Here is a 23,249-nt window from a genome sequence, read left to right as displayed (position 1 = left end):
GGCCTGATCTCTATCCATTTGTCCACGCTGGTTCTCTTGGGTAAGTTATTTAACCCACATAATTTAAAAAAATTATTTTTTCCTTCCCAGATCATTGACGCTCTCCAAAATCTGTCACCAGGCCAAACTTGATCACTTCAAGTTCATCCTTTCCTGCCTTAACTCTGCTCTCTCCTTTGCCAGGCAAAACTATTTCTCCTCCCTTATTGACATCCATGCCCATCATCCCCGTCAGCTCTTCCGTATATTTAACTCCCTTCTCAGGCCCCCTATTCCTCCCCCTACTCCATCCCTCAGCCCCAGTGATTTGGCCTCCTACTTCATTAGTAAAATTAACTACATCAGGTCTGAGCCCCGCCAAGTCACTCCTCCCCCTTCTCCAATTCCCCAGCTGTCAACCCTCTCCGCTACTCTTCCATCCTTCCCAGCAGTAACTTCAGATGAGATCTCCTCCATCCTCTCAAGTACTACTCCATCCACCTGTGTTTCAGACCCCATTCCCTCTCATTTTATGAAATCTCTCACCCCTTCCCTCCTCCCCTCCTTAACGTCCATCTTCAACCGCTCAGTCTCCATTGGTTCCTTCCCCTCTGTCTTCAAACATGCCCACGACTCCCCATCATAAAAATCCCTCTCGTGACCCTACTGCCCGTCTAGATATTGCCCTATCTCCCTCGTACAATTCCTTTCCAAACTCCTAGAACGAGTCGACTACACCCGCTGCCCCGGATTCCTCAATATCAACTCTCTCCTTGACCCCCTCCAATCTGGCTTCCGTCCTCTACACTCCGCAGAAACTGCCCTCTCAAAGGTCACTAATGATCTCCTTCTTGCCAAATCCAACGGCTCCTGATCTATCCTAATCCTCCTCGACCTCTCAACTGCCTACGTCACTGTGCATCACGCCTTTTTCCTCAACACGCTATCCAACCTTGGCTTCACAGACTCCGTCCTCTCCTGGTTCTCCTCTTATCTCTCCGGCCATTCATCCTCAGTCTCCTTTGCGGGCTCCTCCTCACCCTCCCTTTCCCTTACTGTAGGATCCTCAAGGGTCAGTTCTTGATCCCCTTCTGTTCTCTATCTACGCTCACTCCCTTGGTGAACTCATAAACTCCCACGGCTTCAGCTATCATCTCTATGCTGATGACACCCAAATCTACATCTCTGCCCCTTCTCTCTCCCTCCCTCCAGGCTCGTGTCTCCTCCTGCCTTCAGAACATCTCCATCTGGATGTCTGCCCACCATATAAAACTCAGTATGTCAAAAACTGATCTCCTTATCTTCCCTCCCAACGCCTGCCCTTTCCCTGACTTTCCCATCACCGTTGACGGCACTACCATTCTCCCCGTCTCACAAGCCCACAACCTTGGTATCATCCTCGACCCTGCTCTCTCGTTCATCCCTCACATCCAATCCATCACCAAAAACTGCCTTTCTCAACTCCGTAACGTGGCCAAGATCCGCCCTTTCCGCTCCATCCAAACCGCTACCTTGCTGGTTCAATCACTCATTTTATCCTGACTGGATTACTGCATCAACCTCTCCTCTGATTTCCCATCCTGTCTCTCTCCACTTCAGTCTATACTTCATGCTGTTGCGCGGATCATGTTTGTGCAGAAACGCTCTGGGCATGTTACTCCCCTCCTCAAAAACCTCCAGTGGCTGCCTGTCAACCTCCATATCAAGCAAAAACTCCTCACTCTCTGCTTTACGGCTCTCCATCACCTCGCCCCCTCCTACCTCACCTCCCTTCTCTCCTTCTACAGCCCAGCCCGCACCCTCTGCTCCTCTGCTGCTAACCTCCTTACTGTACCTCGTTCTCGCCTGTCCCGCCGTCGACCCCTGGCCCACATCCTCCCCCTGGCCTGGAACAGGCCTGGAACACGTCCTCCCTCTGCACATCCACCAAGTTAGCTCTCTTTCTCCCTTCAGAGCCCTACTGGTAGCTCACCTCCTCCAGGAGGCCTTCCCAGACTGAACCCCCTTTTTCCTCTCTTCCTCCCCATCCCCCCGCCCTACCTCCTTCCCCTCCCCACAGTACCTGTATATATGTTTGTACAAAAGTAGAGTTTATTACTCTATTTATTTTACTAGTACATATTTACTATTCTATTTATTTTGTTAATGATGTGCATTTAGCTTTTATTATGACTACTTGACACCTGTCCACATGTTTTATCTTGTTGTCTGTCTCCCCCTTGTAGATAGTGAGCCCGTTGCTGGGTAGGGACCGTCTCTAAATGTCGCCAACCTGTACTTCCCTAGCGTTTAGTGCAGTACTCTGCACACAGTAAGCACTCAATAAATACGATTGAATGAATGAATGAATGTGGAAAAATTCCCTCCTTGTGTTGCATTCCTTAGTATAGATGTTTTCTTCTGAGTAATATGGTTCACACCAAAAACAAACAAAATAACCCTTTTATTTGTTTCTCTACCTGTGGTCTTTAAGGCCTGCAAAGAGAACATTTGAGGAGTTAAAGGAAATATGACCCACATGCAGATTTCCTCTTTGTTTTTTTAACCACCTTATCCTTACCATCCTTGTGTTTTATTCTAGGATTGTGAGCCCCTGGAGGGGCAGAGATCATTTCTAACTCTCACTTGTGTATTTCTCCCCAGTGCTTAGTATAGAGCTCAACACACAGTAGATGATTAATAAATACTATTGCTATTACTATTACTCCTACCACTACTCTGCTGCCGACTTGCACTTCCCAAGCGCTTATTACAGTGTTCTGCACAGAGTAAGCGCTAAATAAATACGAATGAGACACAGAGAAGTGAAGTGACCTGCCCAAGGTCTCACAGAAGACAAGTGGCAGAGCCAGGATTAGAACACAGGTCCTTCTGACTCCCATGCTCGTGCTTTATCCATTAGGCAGGGCTGCCCTTCAGCCAGCCTACTTATTTTCCTTTACCTTCCTATTTTCCACTGCTGGTATCTTGCTCACAGTTTCTAATCCCGGCTCTACAATGTACCTGCTGTGTCACCTTGGACAAGTCACTTAACTTCCCTGTGCACGAGTTCCTTCATCAACAAAAATGGGGATTTGATTCTTGTTCTCACTCCTACTGTAAGTACTATGTGGGATCTGATTATCCTGTATCCATCCCAGTGCTTCTTTCAGTGCTTAGCACATAGTATGCGCTTAACAAATACCACAATTATTATTACAAGCCCCCATTTTCCACACAGACTAATCGTCCCTTTTCCTCAGCTCCCCCTCCCCTCCACATTGCCCCATCTCTCTCCCTTTGCTCTCCCCCCTGCCCCACACACTTATGTATACATGTATATACCTATAATTCATTTTTCATGTTAATACCTGTTTACATGTTTTGTTGTACATATATCTACAATTTTATTTCTGTCTATTGATGCCTGTTTACTTGTTTTGTTGTCTGTCTCCCCACTTCTAGACTGCGAGTTCATTGTAGGCACGGATTAATCAATCAATCGTATTTACTGAACACTTACTGTGTGCAGAGCACTGTACTAAGCGCTTGAGCACTGTACTAAGGATTGTCTCTCTTTCGTGCTAAACTGTACTTTCCAAGAGCTTAGTACAGTGCTCTGCACACAGTAAGCGCTCAATAAATACGACTGAATGAATGAATGAATTGCCTGTTCAGAATCTTGTACCACCCATGAACTTGAGTACTCACAAACCCCCTTAGCATTTGTGCAAATACTGTATATACCTTATTATTTACACAGTAAAATATCCCCCTTCTTCCTTTTGTTTGTAGTTTATTCTGGTGCCTTTTCCCCCTGTTAGATTGTAAGCTTGTTGAAGGCAGGGATTGTGTCTGCTAACTCTTTATATTCTCCCAAGTGCTTAGAATAGGTCCAAAAGGACCGGCGTCGAGGGGGAGACTGACGGAGGCTTCAAGTAAGCACAGAAACAAGTCATGACAAAGAGAGTGAAGACGCTGAGGTGAGGCAGGGAGATGTAGAAGGTTTTGGGCAGGCCCTCGGTGGCCGGCATCCTCAGTACGGCCCGGAAGCTGCGCACGTATGAGACGATGATGGAGACGAAGCAGACGAAAGCGAACGCCACCCCGGTAGTCACACACACATCGATGGCGGCCTGGTCCTCGGAGCACGAGATCTTTAACAGAGAGAGGGCATCACAAAAGAACTGGAGGATGACATTGGGTGCACAGAAGGACAGAGAGAAGGTTGGAGCTGAAAACAAGATTTCACAAAGCCCCCGGCTGAGCCAGGAGGCGGCAGCCACCTTTACACAGGCCCCTGGGTCCATGATGACACCATAGCTCAGGGGGAGGCAGATGGCCACGTAGCGGTCGTAGGACATTTCCGAGTTGATAGAATATTTCGAACCCCCAAACTGGACCACCAGGAAGACCTAAGCGGCACAACCTAAGAGGGAGATTGACTTGCAGTTGGTCAAGGAGTTGAGGACGGAGTTAGGCAGAGGCAGAGGTCGAAGATGGACAGGTTCCTGAGGAAGAAGTACGTGGGGGTGTGGAGGCGCCGGTCGAGGGCGGTGACAGCGATGATGAAGAGATTTCCCGTCAGGGCCGCCAGGTACACCAGAAGGAACAGCGTGGCATGGACCAGCTACAGCTCCCGGACCTCCGAGAACCCCAGCATGAGGAATTCTGTCACCATGGAGATGTTGGCCATGTCCTGGGATAGTCTTTTGGCCATCGCGTTTAAAGACGTGGGTTCTAATCTCTGGGTTCCAATCCCAGCTCCACCACTTGTCTGCTGGGTGACCTTGGACAGATCACTTATCTTCTCGGTTTCTCAGTTCCCTCATCTGCAAAAGGCTTGGCACCTAGTAACCCAAACCATATAAAAACTGATTCAGAAGTAGATGACAACCTTCAGAGAGAAGTTTCTACAACAGGACAGTGACTCCGTCCCTGAATAAGACTCATCTGCTCACCTCATCCAGCTTTCTGGTTTGGTTTAGGACAAAACAGAAACCATTCCAGAGTTTATTGATGTAAACCTCAATAGTTCGCTCTAAACACCAGCGGGGATTGTGGCTACACAGCTTCACACCCTGCTCCTGTCATTTACACCCATTTCTCCTAGATGTATTGGTTGTGTTCTCACAGAACTGTTTGTTAAGGAGAGCCCTGCTGTAGCACTCATTGCTCCCAACTTCACATTCGTCACCATTAATGGTATTTCTTGAACTCTCCTTGTGTGCAGAGCATTGTACTAAGCGCTAGAGAGAGTAGAGGCAGCATTTCTTTCTAAAACATATAAGGTATCCGGATAGGTTCACAGAGTTGGATAATAGTAGTAGTAAAATGATAATAAATTGTGGTGCTTTTTAAGCACTTACTATCTAGACTATAAGCTCATTATGGGAATGGAACATGTCTGCTCCCAAGAGCTAAAAACAGTGCAGTACGCATAGGAAGCACTCAATAAATATCACTGATTGATAGGCTGATATGTACCGAGCACTGGATTAAGTGCTCGTGCAGCTATACTATATACCGATAAGACCCTGTCCCTGTCCCACATGGGGAGGGACTTCTAAAGTTCCCAATTTCCCTGAAAGCGTTCTACCAATCAATCAAACAATCAATGGTATTTATTGAGCATTTACTGTGTGCAGAGCACTGTACTACATGCTTGGAATCAATAAATCAATGGTAATTATGGAGTGCTTGCTATATGCAGAACACTGTACTAGGTTCTTGAGAGAGTACAACATCACAGAGTTGATAAACATTTTCCCTGCCCACAGAGATATTTATAGCATAGAGGGGGAGGCAGACATTTATATAAATAAATAAATATAAATAAATAAATAGATAAATAAATAAATAAATTACATATATAGATGTAAGTGCTTTGGGGCTGAAGGGAGGGCGGGGTGAATACCAAGCGCCCAAAGGGTACAGATCCAACTGCAAGCTCTAGCCAAAACCCATCAAAGCGAGGCAGAACGGAATATAGCTACAATATATTATTTTCAAATTGTGTCTCAGCTTCCTTGTGGCTGAACTTTGTTCTTTACATTGTTGAGAATTAGATAAGGTTAAGTGCTAACTATGCATCAACCACTGATCTGCCACCTGTCTGCTGGGTGACCTTCACTTTTTTGTGCCCCAGTTACCTCAACTGTAAAATGGGAATTAAAACTGTGAGTTCCCTGTGGAATATGTTCTCTATTCAACCTGACCAACTTGTGTCTACCGCAGTGTTTAGTACCTGGTACCTTTACCGTAGTGTTTAGCACCTGTCTACCTGGTACATGGCAAGTGCTTAACAAATACCATAAAAAAACACTGTACTAGGCACTTTCGTATGGTACTTTACCAAATGATAATAATTGTATTCGTTCAGTGCTTACTATGTACTTGGCACTGTAATGCTTAGCACTGCACTCTGCACTCAATAAATGTTCGATAAATGCCACTGACTGATTGAAAGATATATCAATTTGAGTGATCTAACACGAAGAAACAGGGGAAATTTCAGCTCATATCTCCTCTTATCTCAGACTCCCATTTCAATTCCCTCTTCTCTGCCCCTCACCTTTCCCCTGTTCCTCTCCAAGGTCATTGGGCCTGTCCTGCGCTGGGGAGCATCGACCTCTGCTGAGAGAAAGGCTCACTCTATCTCGTCAGTCCTGGACGCAGGTGCCGGTGACAGGAAGGCCTTGGTGAGGGGTGGGATCTATTAGGATCTTCCCGCCTCCTCTCGGCTCTCTGAATGGCTGCGCTGTCCCCTCAGATGACGGCCGGATAATTTCCTGGGGGATTCCCCGTCGGCGGATGGTCCCGGGGCTACGCTGAGATAGCTAAATGTCAGGAAATCTTGGAAGGTTGAGACCTTGGGATCTCTGTAGTCTCGGCCCCCACAACCAAAAGAACTGCCAAGTCCCACGTGGTTCCCACCCTGAGACTCCTTCCTAGAACAACCTCAACAGACTCATCATTGTCTTTCCATGATTAATAATAGCTTTCTGTTTCAACTCTGGGGATTGGAGATATATCGTGGTAGAGAGAATAAGCACCCTAGCCCATTTGGTGAGTCATGGTTGAATCCAATATGCAGATTGATTGGACAAAAATATCCCCAAAAAAGTAAAAAAACAAAACGCCCCAAGAACTCATTCCAGTTTTGACACTGAATGGCTCTGTGTCATAGGAACCTGTAACATTTTTGAAAAATATAAGCTCCTTGTGTGCAAAGAATGTATCTTGGACTTCTGTTATACTTCAATTTGATTGATTGATTGATTGATTGAATGAATGAATACTTAAACACTCAAGTAAATTATATAATAAATAATAATAGTAGCAACAGTAAGAGTAGGAGGAGAAATCATAATGATGTTTGTTGAGTGACAACTGAGAGCATAAAGTGGTAGGAAACATTCAACCTGGACATCTGCTCCTGGCTTCTGGGGAAGATTTGAGGATCACAATTATATTTAAAACACCTGCAATTTTCCTTAATGGTATTTGCTACTATGTACCAGGCACTGTATTAACCACTGGGGTAGATACAAGATAATCAGGTTGAATACATGGGGACCACAGTATTAATCCCCATTTTACAGATAAGGGAACTGAGGCCCAGATAAGCGAAGTGACTTGCCCAAGTTCACACAGCAGACATGTGGCAGAGCCAGGATTAGAAAAAAGGTCTGTCTGACTCCCAGACCCGTACTCTAACCTCTGCTGGTGGTGAATAAAGGAGGTGAATCCAAGTGCAGGGATCCATCCCCAGGCATGGGAACTAGATTTAAATACCGGTCAAGGAAAGCTAGATAAAAACTCATCTACCAAACTAGTCAAAGCCATTGATAACAGGCAGCGAGCAGCCTGGAAAAGTCTCTAACGACAAATATCTCAGATCTTTGCAGGCCGCTCAAGTCTGTCTAGAGTCAGTCAATTCAATCAATAGAGTCAGGTCCACCTAGGGTAAGAACGTGAAGTGAAATTTTCTATCTCGGGAGAAAAGGCTCCTAACCAGGACCGTCCCCATCGCCATCTTCAAGTCTCTGTTCCTCAAGCTGTAGAGCAGGGGGTTCACGGCAGGGGGCACCACGGTGTAGAACACGGACAGCAGCAGGTCCAGGCGGAAGGAGGAGCTAGAAGTCGGTTTTAAGTGGGAGAAGGCGGCTGTGGAGAGAAAAATGATGACGACGATGAGACGGAGCAGGCAGGTGGAGAAGGCTTTGGCACTGCCCTTGGCTGCCGGCATCCTCAGCCTTGCCCGGAAGATGCACAAGTACGAGACGAAGAATGAAGCAGACGACGCCGAACGCTACCACGGCAGTGACGCTCACGTCGACAGCGAAGTGGTCCTCGGAGCAGGTGATCTTCAGTAGGGAGGGGACGCCACAGAAAAGCTGCCGGACGAAGTTGGACCCACAGAAGGGCAGGGAGAAAGTCGAAGCTGAAACAAGACTCCAAACATGCCCCCACTGATCCACGAGGTGGCGGCCATCTTCCCACTGACCGCTCGATCAATGACGACCTCGTAGCTCAGGGGAAGGCAGATGGCGGTGTAGCGGTCATAGGAAATGGCCGAGAGGACGGACAATTCCGACACAGCAAACCAGACCACATAGGAGACTTGGATGGCACAGTACACTAGGGAGATGGATCTCCTATTGGTCAGGGAGTTGTGGATGAGTTGGGGACAGTGACGGAGATGAGGCAGAGGTCGAAGACGGACAGGTTCCTGAAGAAGAATTGCATGGGAGTTGGGAGGTGCCGGTCGGGGGCGGTGATAGCGATGATGAGGAAATGATGATGATGATGACCAGCATCTCCACAACCCGATGTACTTCTTCCTCAGGCACCTGCCCGTCCCCGACCACTGCCTCATCTCCCTCACCAGCCCCAAATCCATCACCATCTCCTTGATTAATAAAAGCTCCATCTCCTTCCTGGGCTGTGTGGCTCAGCTATTACTGGTGGTCTTGTTTGCCACTTGGGAGTATTTTGTCAACACGGCGATGTACTACGATCGCTACGCTGCCATCTGCCGCCCCCTGCACTACGATCCCATCATGGACCAAGGGGCCTGTGAGAAGATGGCCGCCGCCACCTAGCTCAGCAGGGGGCTGTTTGGGGTCGTAATTTCCGCTTCGACCTTCTCCCTGTACTTCCGCAGTTCCACCATCGTGCAGCAGTTTTTCTGTGACATCCCCTCTCTGTCGAAGATCACCTGCTCCGAGGACCACGTCGCCATTGACGTGAGCGTCCCCTCCGGGGTAGCATTAGCAGTCGTCTGCTTCGTCTCCATCGTTGTCTCATATTGTGTTGAGGAAGCTGGCCGCCGAGGGCCGGGCCAAAGCCTGTTCCACCTGCAAGCCTTACTTAGCCATTGTTATCATTGTTATCATCGAGAAGCAGCGTGGTTTATTGGCAAGAGCACGGGCTTGGGAGTCAGATATCGTGGGTTCTAATCCTGACTCCTCCACTAGAGAAGCAGCGTGGCTCAGTGGAAAGAGTATGGGCTTGGGAGTCAGAGGTCATAGGTTCGAATTCCGACTCCGCCGCTTGTCAGCTGTGTGACTTTGAACAAGTTACTGCAGATCTCTGTACCTCAGCTGTAAAACCGGGATGAAGACTGTGAGCCCTACGTGGGACAACCTAATCACCTTGTATCCCCCCCACGCGTTTAGGTTTATGTACCTCGCACATAGTAAGACCTTAACAAATGCCATCATTATTATTTTGTCATTTTGATAGCCGTCACCTCCCATCTGAAGCTGCCTTCAGACTCCGACTCGACGCTGGACATGCTGGTATCCGTGTTCTACACAGCGGTACCCCCTCATCTACAGCCTGAAGAACAGAGACATGGAGGCCGCCACCGGGAGAGTCCTAAAAGGGAGATTTTCCCACTCTTTTCTCTGGGAAAACGAACTGCCTCCTTGTGTTGATATTGCCATCACTCACCTCACTAAGACACCCTACAAAGGGATGCATATGAACAGTTCTCTTTTCGGTTTGAAAGGAGGCTTTCTCAGAGTCTGGAGGGACGTCTGACAAGATCAGTGTGTGACAGACAGACAATTCCACGTCAGAGGGTATTGCTCTGAGTTCGATAGAAGCTAACAGTTTAAATCTCACAAGGGGCTCAATCTTCATCCCCATTTTACAAAAGAGGGAACTGAAACCACAAAAAAGTGAAGTGACTTGCCCAAAGTCCCAACAGTACACAAGTGGTGGAGCTGGAATTATCACCCATGTTCTTCTGACTCCCGGGCCTGAGCTCTAACCATTTGTCCATGCTGCTTCTCATGGGTAGGTCATTTAACCTTCATAATTAACAAAATTATTTTTTCCTTCCCAGAACACTGAAGTTCTCCAGAATCTACCAGTCTCACGTGATGTGAAAAAAATTCCCTCCTTGTGCTGCATTCCTTAGTATCGATGTCTTCTTCTTAATGAAGTTTTTCTATCTTACTTGCTACTTTTCCTTTCTGAGAGTGAACGTGTTATCAGTGCTGTGACTTGTGAAGTAGTGTGATCTAGTGGAAAGAGCATGGGCCTAAGAGTTATTAATTCAATCGTTGTATTGAGCATTTACTGTGTGCAGAGCACTTTCAGAACGCCTGGGTAAACTGTAAGCTCATCCAAACTGCTAAGGCTGTGCCAAAGTACCAAAACGCGACAGGCAGCTGCATGGTAACTGCGGTTGAGCAGGAGATAATAATCATAGTATTTGTTAAGCTCCTACTATGTGCCAGGCACTGTATTTAGCACTGGGGTGTATACAAACCAATCGGGATGGAGAGGCTTGTGATTGTTGGAGTCACTGCACTGGAAAAAAAAAACCCTCCATGCAATCCTCCTGCTCGGTCGGGGACACGGCCCTGGACTGAACACCAACAAAGTCCCTAGTGGGAGCATCTACCAAGACTGGCTCCGACTCTTCCATCCGCCTCTTTGTCCTTCCCTGTCCCTCCACCACCCCCTCCACAAAAGTCACTCTCACTGGGGCAGCGTGGGTCTGAGGGGCCCTGACGTCCATCTCCCCTTTCTCGTCTGAGTGGGGCAGGTCACAAAGTCTCCAAAAAGCTGGCTTTCGCACTTGGCACACAAGAGGTGCTCAATCAATTGCAGTGATGGACTACTGGATGGAAAAAAAATGGATGAATGGATAGATGGTTGGATGAGAGGAGATGGATCTGAGCAGTTGGATGGGATCTATAAACCATCTATCCATTCATCCATTTTTCAACCATCCAGTAGTCCATCACTGCAACTGATTAAAATAATCAATTTTATTGATTGAGAGGAGATGGATCTGAGCAGTTGGATGGGATCTATATCCATCTTGTACTCCCCTTCTTCCAATGGTCGTACCTACCCTATGAGTGCGCCTTATTTTCCACGTCTTCAATGCTTTCCTGAAGGACATCTCGTCTAAGAGGCCTTCCTTGGCTAAGTCCTCTTTTCCTTCTCCTCCACTCCCTTCTACGTTGTCCTGATTTGATCTCTTCATTCATCCCCCTCCCAGTCCCACATCAGTTGTGTCCATATCTGTAATGTATTTATTCATATTAATGCCTGTCTCCCAATCCAGACTGTAAGATTACTGTAGGCAGAGAATGTGTCTGTTGTATTGTTATACTATACTCTCCCAAGTGCTTGATACAGTGCTCTGCACACCATAAGTACTCAATAAATATGATTGACTGATTCCCAAATCATTTTTACTAATCATCATCATCCTCAGTCAAAAGTATTTATTGAGCTCTTAGTATATGCATAGCCCTCTAAAAAACTCTTGGGAGACTAGAAGACCATCTAATTGAATATTTGGTCAGCATACTGGGTAAAATCACCCAGACCTGGGACAGTTGGGAGGCTGAAATGTTTCAGATATTTGATTGGGATGCCACAGGTGAATGGCTATCCCTCCTATGCCCAATATTTTAGGAAAAATAAAAACAATGCAGGGAATCATTGTGGGCCATCCATCCGGATTCTAATCCTGGCTCTGCCACTAGTCTGCTCTGTGACCTTGGACAAGTCTCTTCACTACTCTGGGCCTCAGTTACTTCATCTGTAAAATGGGGATTGAGACTGTGAGCTCCACGTGGGACAGGAGGTTGTGTCCAACCTTATTGGCTTGTATCCACCCCAGTGCTTAGTACAGTGCCTGGCACAAAAAAAGCGCTTAACAAATACCATAATAATAATAATGATAACAATAATAATTATTATTATAATTAAACCACCTGGAAGATACCGTAGAAAGTAATTATAAGATCTCTCGAATACTGTTGCAAGACTCTGCAGGGGGTACATGGATTCAATCATATTTATTGAGCGCTTACTGTGTGCAGAGCACTGTACTAAGCGCTTGGGAAGTACAAGTCGGCAATATATAGAGACGGTCCCTACCCAACAATGGGCTCACAGTCTAGAAGGGGAAGACAGGCAACAAAACAAAACATGTAGACAGGTGTCAAAATCATCAGAACAAATAGAATTAAAGCTATATGGATATCATTAACAAACTAAATAGAATAGTAAATATGTACAAGTAAAATGAATACAGCAATAGATCTGTACAAATATATATATACACAATCAATCAATCAATCGTATTTATTGAGCGCTTACTGTGTGCAGCGCACTGTACTAAACGCTTGGGAAGTTCAAGTTGGCAACATATAGAGACAGTCCCTACCCAACAGTGGGCTCACAGTCTAGAAGGGGGAGACAGAGAACAAAACCAAACATATTAACAAAATAAAATAAATAGAATAGATATGTACAAGTAAAATAAATAAACAAATAGAGTAATAAATATGTACAAACATATATACATGTATACAGGTGCTGTGGGGAAGGGAAGGAGGTAAAACGGGGAGATGCAGAGGGGGACGAGGGGGAAAGGAAGGAGGGGGCTCAGTCTGGGAAGGCCTCCTGGAAGGTGAGCTCTCAGTAGGGCCTTGAAGGGAGGAAGAGAGCTAGTTTGGCGGATGGGCAGAGGGAGGGCATTCCAGGGCAGGGGGATGACGTGGGCCGGGGTTCGACGGCGGGACAGGCGAGAACGAGGCACGGTGAGGAGATTAGCGGCAGAGGAGCGGAGGGTGCCCACCGGGCTGTAGAAGGAGAGAAGGGAGGTGAGGTAGGAGGGGGCGAAGTTATGGAGAGCCTTGAAGCCGAGGTTGAGAAGTTTCTGCCTGATGAGCAGAAACCGATGCGCAGATCCATCTGCCTGATGGATATGATACAGGAAGTATACATTCATGGGCTCCTGGTCGTAATCATAAGTAATTATCATAATCATAATTATAAACATTATCAATATAGTCCTTATTAACAATTTACATGCAAAAGGCTGCAACAGGTGCTGAGTAGAAACAAAAGGATTAGCTCAGACTAAGTTTCTGATCATACTAGGCTCAGAATACATGAGAAAGAGAAAGCATGTATCAAATCCTAAAGTTACAAAGAGATCCAAAGAGGTTAGGTTGGTCACCCAAGGTAACACAGCTGGTCAATGGAAGGGTTGCCATTAGAACTCAAGTGTCATGGCTCCCAGTGGCCTGATCACTCCCCTCTAGACTGTAAACTCCTCGTGGGCAGGAAACGGGCCTACCAAAGCTTTTCTTTACCATTCCCTCCAAACTCCATCCTCCCCGTGATTTTCCCATCAAGGAAGGGGCAAGGTGATGGAGAGCTTTGAAGCCAATAGTGAGGTGTTTTTGCTTCATGCGAAGATTGATAGGCAACAACTGGAGATTTTTGAGGAGGGGAGTGACATGCCTAGAGCGTCCCACTGACCTGGAACGCGTCGAAAAGTAATCCGGGCAGCAGAATGAAGTATAGTGGGGACAGACAAGAGGATGGAAGAATAGAAAGAAGGCTGATGTAGTAACCCAGGCGGGATAGAATGAAAGATTGCACCAGCAAGGTAGCGGTTTGGATGGTGAGGAAAGGGCGGATTTTGGCGATGTTTTGAAGGTGATACCAGCAGGTTTGGGGGGCAGATTGGATGTGGGGGGTGCTTGAGAGAGAGGAGTCAAGGATGACATCAAGGTTGCCGGCTTGTGAAACGGGAAGGATGGTAGTGCCGCCCGCAGTGACAGGAAAGTCAGGGAGAGTAAAGTAGATGCTATTTTAAGAAGTATCTGAAAGTTGGGAGATCAATCGTCTGTCAGAGTAGATAGCGAGGCCTAGTGGAAAGAACAAGGGCCTGAGAGTCAGAAGGACCTGGATTCCAGTCCTGGCTCTGCCACTTGCCTGTTGTGTGACCTTGTGCAAGTCACTACACTTCTATGTGCCTCAGTTCCCTCATCTGTAAAATGGTGATTAAGCTCATGAGCCCCATGTGGTGCAGGGAATGTGTCGAACTGATAACTTTGAATCTACCCCAGCGCTTAAGACAGTGCTATCAAATAAAAGTATTATTATTAATATTACATGAAGAGGGAGGGAATTCCAGGTCAGTAGAAGGGCATGGACCAGGGGTCAATAACACGATAGATGAGACCAAAATACAGTCAGTAGTTTAGTTTTAGACGAGCCAAATCTGTGGGCTGGGTGACCATGAGAAGCTGCCCTTCTTAACCTTCAACTTTCCAGCATAGGAAACCAAAATCAATCAATCGATCAAATATCTTGAGCACTTATTATGTGCAGAGCGCTGTGCTGAGCACAACCAAATAAATTATCACTCACCAGATGGAGCCTGAAACAGATGGAGACAGATGGAGCCTGAAACAGATGGAGATTTGCCTGCTTCATGGCAAATGTGGGGAGAGAGCCTATTATTCTCCATGTTAGCTTAACCCTCATCTAGTTGTCGGTGACTGCCCTCTCGAAGGACCGTGTCTAATGTAGCCACCATTGTTCTCTTCCACAGAACTGAGCACGGTGCTCTTCAGATAGTAGGTGCTTAGTAAACACCATTGAGTGGCAGATGCTACCAGCTCTGACCATGTTTACCCACTCCTCAAGAACCTCCAGTGGTTGTCCATCCACTTCTGCGTCAAACACAGACTCCTCACTATCATCTTTAAAATTCTGAATCACCTCGCCCCCTCCTACCTCACCTCGCTACTTTCATACTAGAAGCCAGCTCTCCCACTTCGCTCCTCTAATGCCAACCTATTTACCGTACCTCCATCTCGTCTCTCCCGCCAACCACCTCTTGTCCACCTCTGTCTCTTGCCTGGAATGTCCTCCCTCTCCATAGCCGACAGACGTTCACTTTCCCCACCTTCACCGCCTTATTAAAATCAGATTTCCTCCAGCAGGCTTTCTCCGACTATGCCTCGATTTCCTCTTCTCCCAATCCCTTCCGTTTCACCCTCCACTTTAATTTGCCCACTTTATACACTGCTTTCTCGATCCCATGGCACTTACTTGTAGATCCATAATTTCATTATTTCTATTAATGTTTGTCTCCCCTACTAGACTGTAAGCTCCTTACGAACAGAGAATATGTCTGCCAATCTTATATTTTACTCTCCCAAGTACTTAGTACGGCGCTCTCCACACAGTAAGTGCTCAATAAATATGACCGATTGGCCTTCCAGTACTTTTGTCACCTATCCATCCCCGTCCATTCCTGCCACCCACCCAGAGAGGTTGGAGAGCCATGGAGACGCCCGGGGGAGGGATCGGTTTTAAGTCATTGAGACGTGAGAAGATTCTAGTTCTCTGTCACTGCTGGCTCCCCTGTAAGTCCCCAACCCATCCCTGTTCTCCCCGGCCCAGACTCACTGGTCAGACTGGAGTGAGCGGGCTCTGGTCTCTGTTTTACTTCAACTGTCCCTCGTTCCCTCAGCTCCCGGACGTGGGCCACAGAAGGGTCTCTGGGAGGTGTGCGAGGTCCTGGCTCTTCTTATTTCCTGCTTGGAGCGTGTTGGGCCCTCGGTGAAGCCGGGCCTTTCCGGAAAAGCTCGCTGCGGGACTCCCCCCCGCGGTAGACAGTCACAGGTTGGGCTGAGGGGCCTCATTAAAGCCTGTTCGGGCTTGGCTACCCCCGGGATCCGGCACCGCTGGAGACTTTGGGGACCCTGGGTGGGGTAGTGGCCCTACCTCAAGTGACAGCCCCACTACGGACCATGTGACCCATCACACTGGCATGCGTTTCAAGGGGAGAACCTCTAGAGTAACTGTGGAGATGACAATGAGGTGTTCATCTTGGGTTTTTTGTCAGTTACTCACCGGCTTCATCTGCTTCCCGGTTGTAAGGAGGCCATTTTAAAATGGTTTGAATGTACCAGTCCTCCCTCCTCCACACCTCACTCAAACCCTTCCACTCCTGATCGCACTCGCTAACCTCCCTGCCCTCTCTAAGACTACACTCCGTCTGTCAACTGCCACCCCTCTCACTTCTCCCCACCCTCCTACCCACAGCTCCATCCACTGTTCTCCAACAGCCCCTCTGCCCCTCCTGCATCTATTTATTATTATTATTATCACTATTATTGCTCTTGTTAATCGCTTACTATGTGCCAAGCACTGTTCTAAGCGCTGGGATAGATACAAGTGAATCTACTTGGACACAGTCCATATCCCACTATGGGTTCACACTCAATCCCCATTTTACAGATGAGTTAACTGAGGCACAAGGAAGTTAAGTGATTTGCCCAAGGTCACACAGCATTGACTTCTGGGTTGCCATATGTAGTGGTAATTCCACAGTCCCGACCCGCTCTTCCATGTTCCGCTTCTTAGTACACGTTCCTAGAATGCTGTCTCATCCCTCTGGGCACCGGGCCATTTTCCCAGGATATCTATCTGACTGGTAACAGTTTCCATTTCGCAACTTTGTAGTGTAGCCTTGCTGGGGGTTGCTTATATGAAGCCCCCTCTTACCGGTTAGCCCTCCCCGTGTTCCCAGAATGTAGCTATAAACAACGGATAGCGAGCTTATAGTCTGCGGCAGCTATAAAAACCCCGCCCATAGCGTCGGGAGTTTGTGGTGTGCTATGCGGGGCTCTGCCGCCACCCAACGCCTGTCTGTGAGTATACTTGTATACATCTATAACTCATCAAACTGGCGTTGTCTGCTTCTTCTTCGGATTTCCTGGGCCATCCTGTTACACATGGACGGCATCGGGAGGGATTTGCCGGAACACCGTGAGGATTTTTGTTGGTTGAAGGACATCCAAGTGTAGGTAGGTACAGACTTCCAGCTCTCTCTAGGGGTTATTTACACCTGACTTTCAAGGTGGAGGCTGGAGTCAGACAACCACATCCAATCAGCTGTCAGGAAACCGCGGCTGCATTCATTCATTCATTCAATCGTATTTATTGAGTGCTTACTGTGTGCAGAGCACTGGACTAAGTGCTTGGGAAGTACAAATTGGCAACATATAGAGACAGTCCCTACCCAACAGTGGGCTCACAGTCTAGAAGAGGTGGACAGAGACAAAACAAAACATATTAACAAAATAAAATACATAGAATATATATGTACAAGTGAAATAAATCGAGTAATAAATACGTACAAACATATATACATATATACAGGTGCTGTGGGGAGGGGAAGGAGGTAAGGCATGGGGGTGGGGAGGGGGAAAGGAAGGAGGAGGCTCAGTCTGGGAAGGCCTCATGGAAGAGGTGAGCTCTCAGTAGGGCTTTGAAGGGAGAAAGAGAGCTAGCTTGGCGGATGGGTGGAGAGAGGGCATTCCAGGCCAGAGGGATGACGTGGGCCGGGGGTCGACGGCGGGACAGGCGAGAACGAGGCACGGTGAGGGGATTAGCGGCAGAGGAGCGGAGGGTGCGCGCTGGGCTGTAGAAGGAGAGAAGGGAGGTGAGGTAGGAGGGGGCGAGGTGATGGAGAGCCTTGAAGCCGAGAGTGAGGAGTTTTTGCCTGATGCGTAGGTTGAGTGGTAGCCACTGGAGATTTTTGAGGAGGGGAGTAACATGCCCAGAGCGTTTCTGGGCAAAGACAATCCGGACAGCGGCGTGAAGTATGGATTGAAGTGGGGAGAGTGGATTAGTGGCAAGAGCACAGGCTTGGGAATCAGAGAACGTGGGTTCTAATCCTGGCTCCTCCACTGGTCTGCTGTGCGGCTCTGCTGTATGGCCTTGGGCAAGCCACTTCACTTCTCTGTACCTCAGTTACCTCATCTGTAAAATGAGGATGAAGACTGTGAGCCCCACCTGGGACAACCTGATTACCTTGTATCTACCCCAGCGCTTAGAACAGTGCTTGGCACATAGTATGCGCTTAACAAATACTGTTATAATTCTTTATATTACTATTATGATCCTATTCCATAGAATCCTTTCCTAACTCAGAACCTCACAGTCATGACAACCTAGCAGGCTGCCTTATGACTGAGGTATTCAATTCTCACCCTCACTGTATATCTTCAACTCCACATAGGATGCACTGCTACATGTAAGACACATCTCCTCCAAGAGTCCTTCCCCGGCTAAGCCCTCATTTCCTTTTCTCCCACCCTTTTCTGCGTCACCCTGATTTGCTCCCTTTTTCACCTGCCTAGTTCCAAAGCACATATGTACTTCCCAAGCGCTTAGTACAATGCTCTGCACACAGTAAGCGCTCAATAAATACGATTGAATGAATGGATGAATGAATATGTACATATCTGCAATATATTTATTTATATTAATGTCTGTCTCCCCCTCTAGACTGTACTTTCACTTAGGGAGGGAATGTGTCTCTTGTGGTTTACTCTCCCAAGTGCTTATTTCAGTACTCAGAACACAGTAAGTCTTCAATGCATACAGTTCATTGATTGATCAATTCATTCAATCGTATTTATTGAGCACTTACTGTGTTCAGAGTACCACTAAGCTCTTAGCACAGTTGATCCTGCCTGGAGGGGTGAGAGAAGAAAAATACCAAGCACAAAAGGGAACCCTGAAAAATGGGTGTAATAATAAGAAGAGCATTTGTTAAGAGCTTACTATGTGCCATGGATTGTACTAAGTGCTAGGTTAGAAACAAGATAATCGAGTACTTCCCAAGAGCTTAGTACAGTGCTCTGCACACAGTAAGCACTCAATAAATACTATTGAATGAATGAGTTGGACACAATCCCTGTCCCAGCTACAGTCCAAGTAGGAGGGAGTAGAATTTCATCCCCATTTTACACATGGAATAACTGAAGCCCAGAGAAGTTTAGTGACTTGCCCTAGGTCACACAGTGGACACATGGAAGAGTCGGGATTAGAACCCAGGTCCTCTGACTCCCAGGCCCGTGCTCTTTCCATAGGAAACGCTGCGTCTATAGAGGGATGTGCCTTGCTCAGAGTCAATCCAAGGAGAAAGAAAACAAAGGATCAAGGCATCATTAAGAACTTTCTATCCTGGGTGAAAGGACTCCCAACTAGGACCCTCCCCAGGGTGGCCTTCACATCCTGGTTCCTCAGGCTGTCTACAGCCTGAGAGGGCTCAGGCTGGGGTGGGCATCACCGTGTAGAACACGGAAACCAGCAGGTCCAGAGCTGAGGAGGAGTCTGAGGGTGGATGTAAGGTACCGAAGGCAGCCGTGGTGGAAAACACGGTCGTGACGGCAAGGTGAGGCAGGCAGGTGGAGAAGGCTTTGGCCCGGCCCTCGGCGGCCGGCATCCTCAACACGGCCCGGAAGATGCGTGCGTATAAACCGACTATGGAGATGAAACAGAAGACGCCCAAAAGGGCCGCGGTGACTACAGTCACTTCGATGACGAGGTGCATTTCGGAGTAGGAGAGTCAGACCATGGAGGCAATATCACAGAAGAACTGTGGGATCTGGAAGGACCCGCAGAAGGGCAGGGAGAACGTCCCAGAGGATGACATCACTGAAAACAGTCCCCCGCCGAGCCAGGACACAGCAGCAATCTTCCAACAAGCCTCTTGCCCATGATTACCTTGTAGCGTAGGGGGAGGCAGATAGCACCATAGCAGTCGTAGGACATCGCCGTGAGGAGGAACACCACTGAACCACCAAACAGAACCATCGAGAAGACCTGGGTGGCACATCACAGTGAGGAAATGGATCTATGGTCGGTCAGGGAGTTGTGGATGGATTTGGGGACGGTGACAGAGATGTAGCAGAGGTCGAGGAGGGTCAGATTCCTGAGGAAGAAGTACATGGGGGTTGGGAGGCGCCCGTCTATAGCGGTGGCGGCCACAATGAGGAAATTCCCTGTCAGGGCCGCCAGATAGACCAGGGGGAACAGTGCAGAATGGACCAGCTGCAGCTCCTGGGCTTCCGAGAATGCCCGCAGCAGGAATCCCGTCACCACCATGCAGTTGGCCATGTCATCTGACATCTGCCCGGAAGTCCACACTGAGAATCTAAGCATCCCCTCAAGGATGGCACTGTCAGAAAGGTGAAATTGTTGGGTTGGATGGAACGGCTCAGATTCCTTTTCACTCTTCCTCCGGCCCTGAGTGGGATTCGGTCACCTTGGAGATGTGGACCATGGCTGGGAAAGACAGAGAGCTTACTGGGGAAAGATGGAGAATTGTCAGGACAAAGGGTCCACAGCCCGAGCTAAGCTCTTTGCTGAAAGGGAACCCGTCTATTGACTCTGTTACATTGCACTCTCCCAAGCGCTCAGTACAGTGCTATTCATCAGTAAGCCTCAATGAAAAAGATAGACTGATATCATTTCTATGTGCCTACTATTAATAATAGTAATTGTTAAGTACTTAATATGCTTACTTGAAGAGAAATCTGGCTTGATTCTCTCTCTAGACTGTTAGCTCTTTGTGGGCAGGGAATGTGCCTGTTACACTGTTGTATTGTAATAATAATGTATTGCTTAAGCACTTACTATGCACCAAGCACTATTCTAAGCGCTGGGGTAGATACACGGTAATCAGGTTGTCCCACGTGGCGTTTACAGTCTTAACCCCCATTTTACAGATGAGGTACCTGAGGCGCAGAGTGTCCTTAATTTGAAAGTCCCGACCCTCAGAAATCCACCAGACTTCAGTCTCCCTAAAATCTCATCTCTTTTAACAAGCCACCTGTTTATCACCTCCCACATTCCTTCAAATGATCCCCAAACTGCTTTTACAGAAGAGGGAAAGGAGACACAGAGAAGTGAAGTGATATGACTTGCCCAAGGTCCCACAACAGACAAGTGGTGGAGGAGGGATTAGAATCTAAATCTCCCAACTTCCAACTTCCAGGGCTCTTTCCACTGAGCCAGGCTGCTTGAATAACCACCGAGTACGATACATATTATAACCAATTTACCAACCTCTCACCCTCTAGATTGTAAACTCACTGCGGGAAGGGAATGCGTCTACCAGCTGTGTTTCATTGTACTCTCCCAAGCACTTAATACAGTACTCTGCACACACTAGGCGATCAATAAATACCTTCGAAGATGGTTAACCAAACTTACCTGCTGTAGCTTGGAGTCTTCTGGTCTCGGCTACTTTCTCTTTTTCCTTACTGATCGGTTCGTTTTAGGTCCATCAATCCTGGCTCTCTGAGATGGAGGGCCGGAAAATAACACGGATTTTAACCATGGCGGACTCTCCCCCAGGGGCAGTACTGTTCTCTGACTGGACCAGTCTTGTCCATCGAACAGCCCCGGGAGTGGGGGGCCCCTGGGCGAGTCCCACAAACAGGGCCAGTCCTGGGCCTGCCCCAGGGAGCCTCATTAAGACTCTGAAGATCTCCAGCACCGGGCCAACTGGGCTACCTGCCTGTTTCAAGCCAAGGGTCCTCCCCAAACAGGGAGGTCGCAGCGTCACCTAATCATTAATGCCCACACCCGCCACTCAGAAGGACCTGGATTCTAATTCCAGATCTGCCACTTCTCTGCTGTGTGACCGTAGGCTAGCCACTTTACTTCTCTGGGCCTCTATTTACCTCGACTGTAAAGTGGGGTTTAAGACCATGAGTCCCATGTGGGATGTGAACTGTGTCCATCCAGCTTTTTTCTACCTCAGTGCTTAGCACAGTGCTTGACACCTAGTGAGAGCTTAACAAATGCCACACCTAGTAAGGCCTGTGACAATTCTGACACCTGCAGTTTGCTCTTCTGATATTGCCATGTCTTTGCAAAGGCATCTTTTAACAATAATAATAATAATAATCATAATAATGGTATTTGTTAAGGCTTACTATGTGCCAAGCACTGTTCTAAGCACTGGGGTGGATGCAAGGTAATCAGGGTGTTCCACGTGGGGTTCACAGTCTTGTGCATTCCTCCACCTCAGGCCTTCAAGACCTGTTATTTGAGAATGAATAGAGATTATGTGGAGGTGTAAAAAGGAGAATTTCCAGTATTTTCCTTCTCTTACGTCTTCAAGACCTCAAAGACGAATACTGAGGGGAATACAGAGAAAGTGTGTTTTATGCAAACCACCTCCAGCTTTTATTTCTCTACCCTAAGGTCGTCAAGGCCAGAAAAGTGAAGAATCAAGGTGTGAAAGGAGAAATTTGATTCATGCAAAAATCGACTCCAGCTTTTACTTCTCTGTCTAAGGTCTTCAAGGCCGCAAAATACTTCAGGCCTTCATGGCCTCTGAAATGAGAATTAATAGAGTATGTTGGTGGTGAAAGGGAGAAATTTCTTTCATGCAAAAAAAGTCTGCTTTGATTTCTCTCCATAAGGTCTTCAGGGCTTGAAAAAAATATTTGAGGTGAGAAAGGTTTGCTTCATGCAGGTACATCTCCTGTCCATTGCACCACTTAAGGTCTTCAAGGCATCTTAATGGAGATTATTTGGCTCGTTGGGTCACTCGAGCCCCGACCACCTCTGTTTCTGACCCATTGGATCACCGAGCCACTGGCTTCAGCTCAAGGTAAGAGCCACGGACACAGGGGAGAAGAAGGGGAAGGAGGCTTGGATATGAAAGGGAGTCGAAGGAAAGGAATCCGTTCAAATAATATATAAACGAAAGAATGACTCCAGAGAAACCGAAAATACTATCCCAATCTTGTACCCCCACTTCTTGGGGAATTAGACAGGATTTGAGAGGCTTAGTGGAAAAAGCGTGGCCTTGGGAGTCAGAGGATGTGGGTTCTTATACCTCCTCTACCACCTGACTGCTATGTGACCTTGAGCAAGCCACTTAACCTCTCTGTGCTTCCATTAACTCATCTGGAAAATGGGGATTAAGACTGTGAGCCCCAGGTGGGATAACCTGATTATCTTGTATCTACTCCAGCCCATAGGACAGTGCTTGGCACATAGTAAGCACCCTCTGCCGTACCTCCATCTCCTTTCCGACAGCACTTGTACATATTTGTACATATTTATTACGCTATTCATTTTATTAATGATGTGTATATAGCTATAATTCTATTTATTCTGATGATATTTAT

This window comes from Tachyglossus aculeatus, unplaced genomic scaffold, assembly GCF_015852505.1.
Source record: "Tachyglossus aculeatus isolate mTacAcu1 unplaced genomic scaffold, mTacAcu1.pri scaffold_115_arrow_ctg1, whole genome shotgun sequence".
Taxonomy (NCBI): domain Eukaryota; kingdom Metazoa; phylum Chordata; class Mammalia; order Monotremata; family Tachyglossidae; genus Tachyglossus; species Tachyglossus aculeatus.
Note: the sequence above shows the minus strand (reverse complement) of the source record.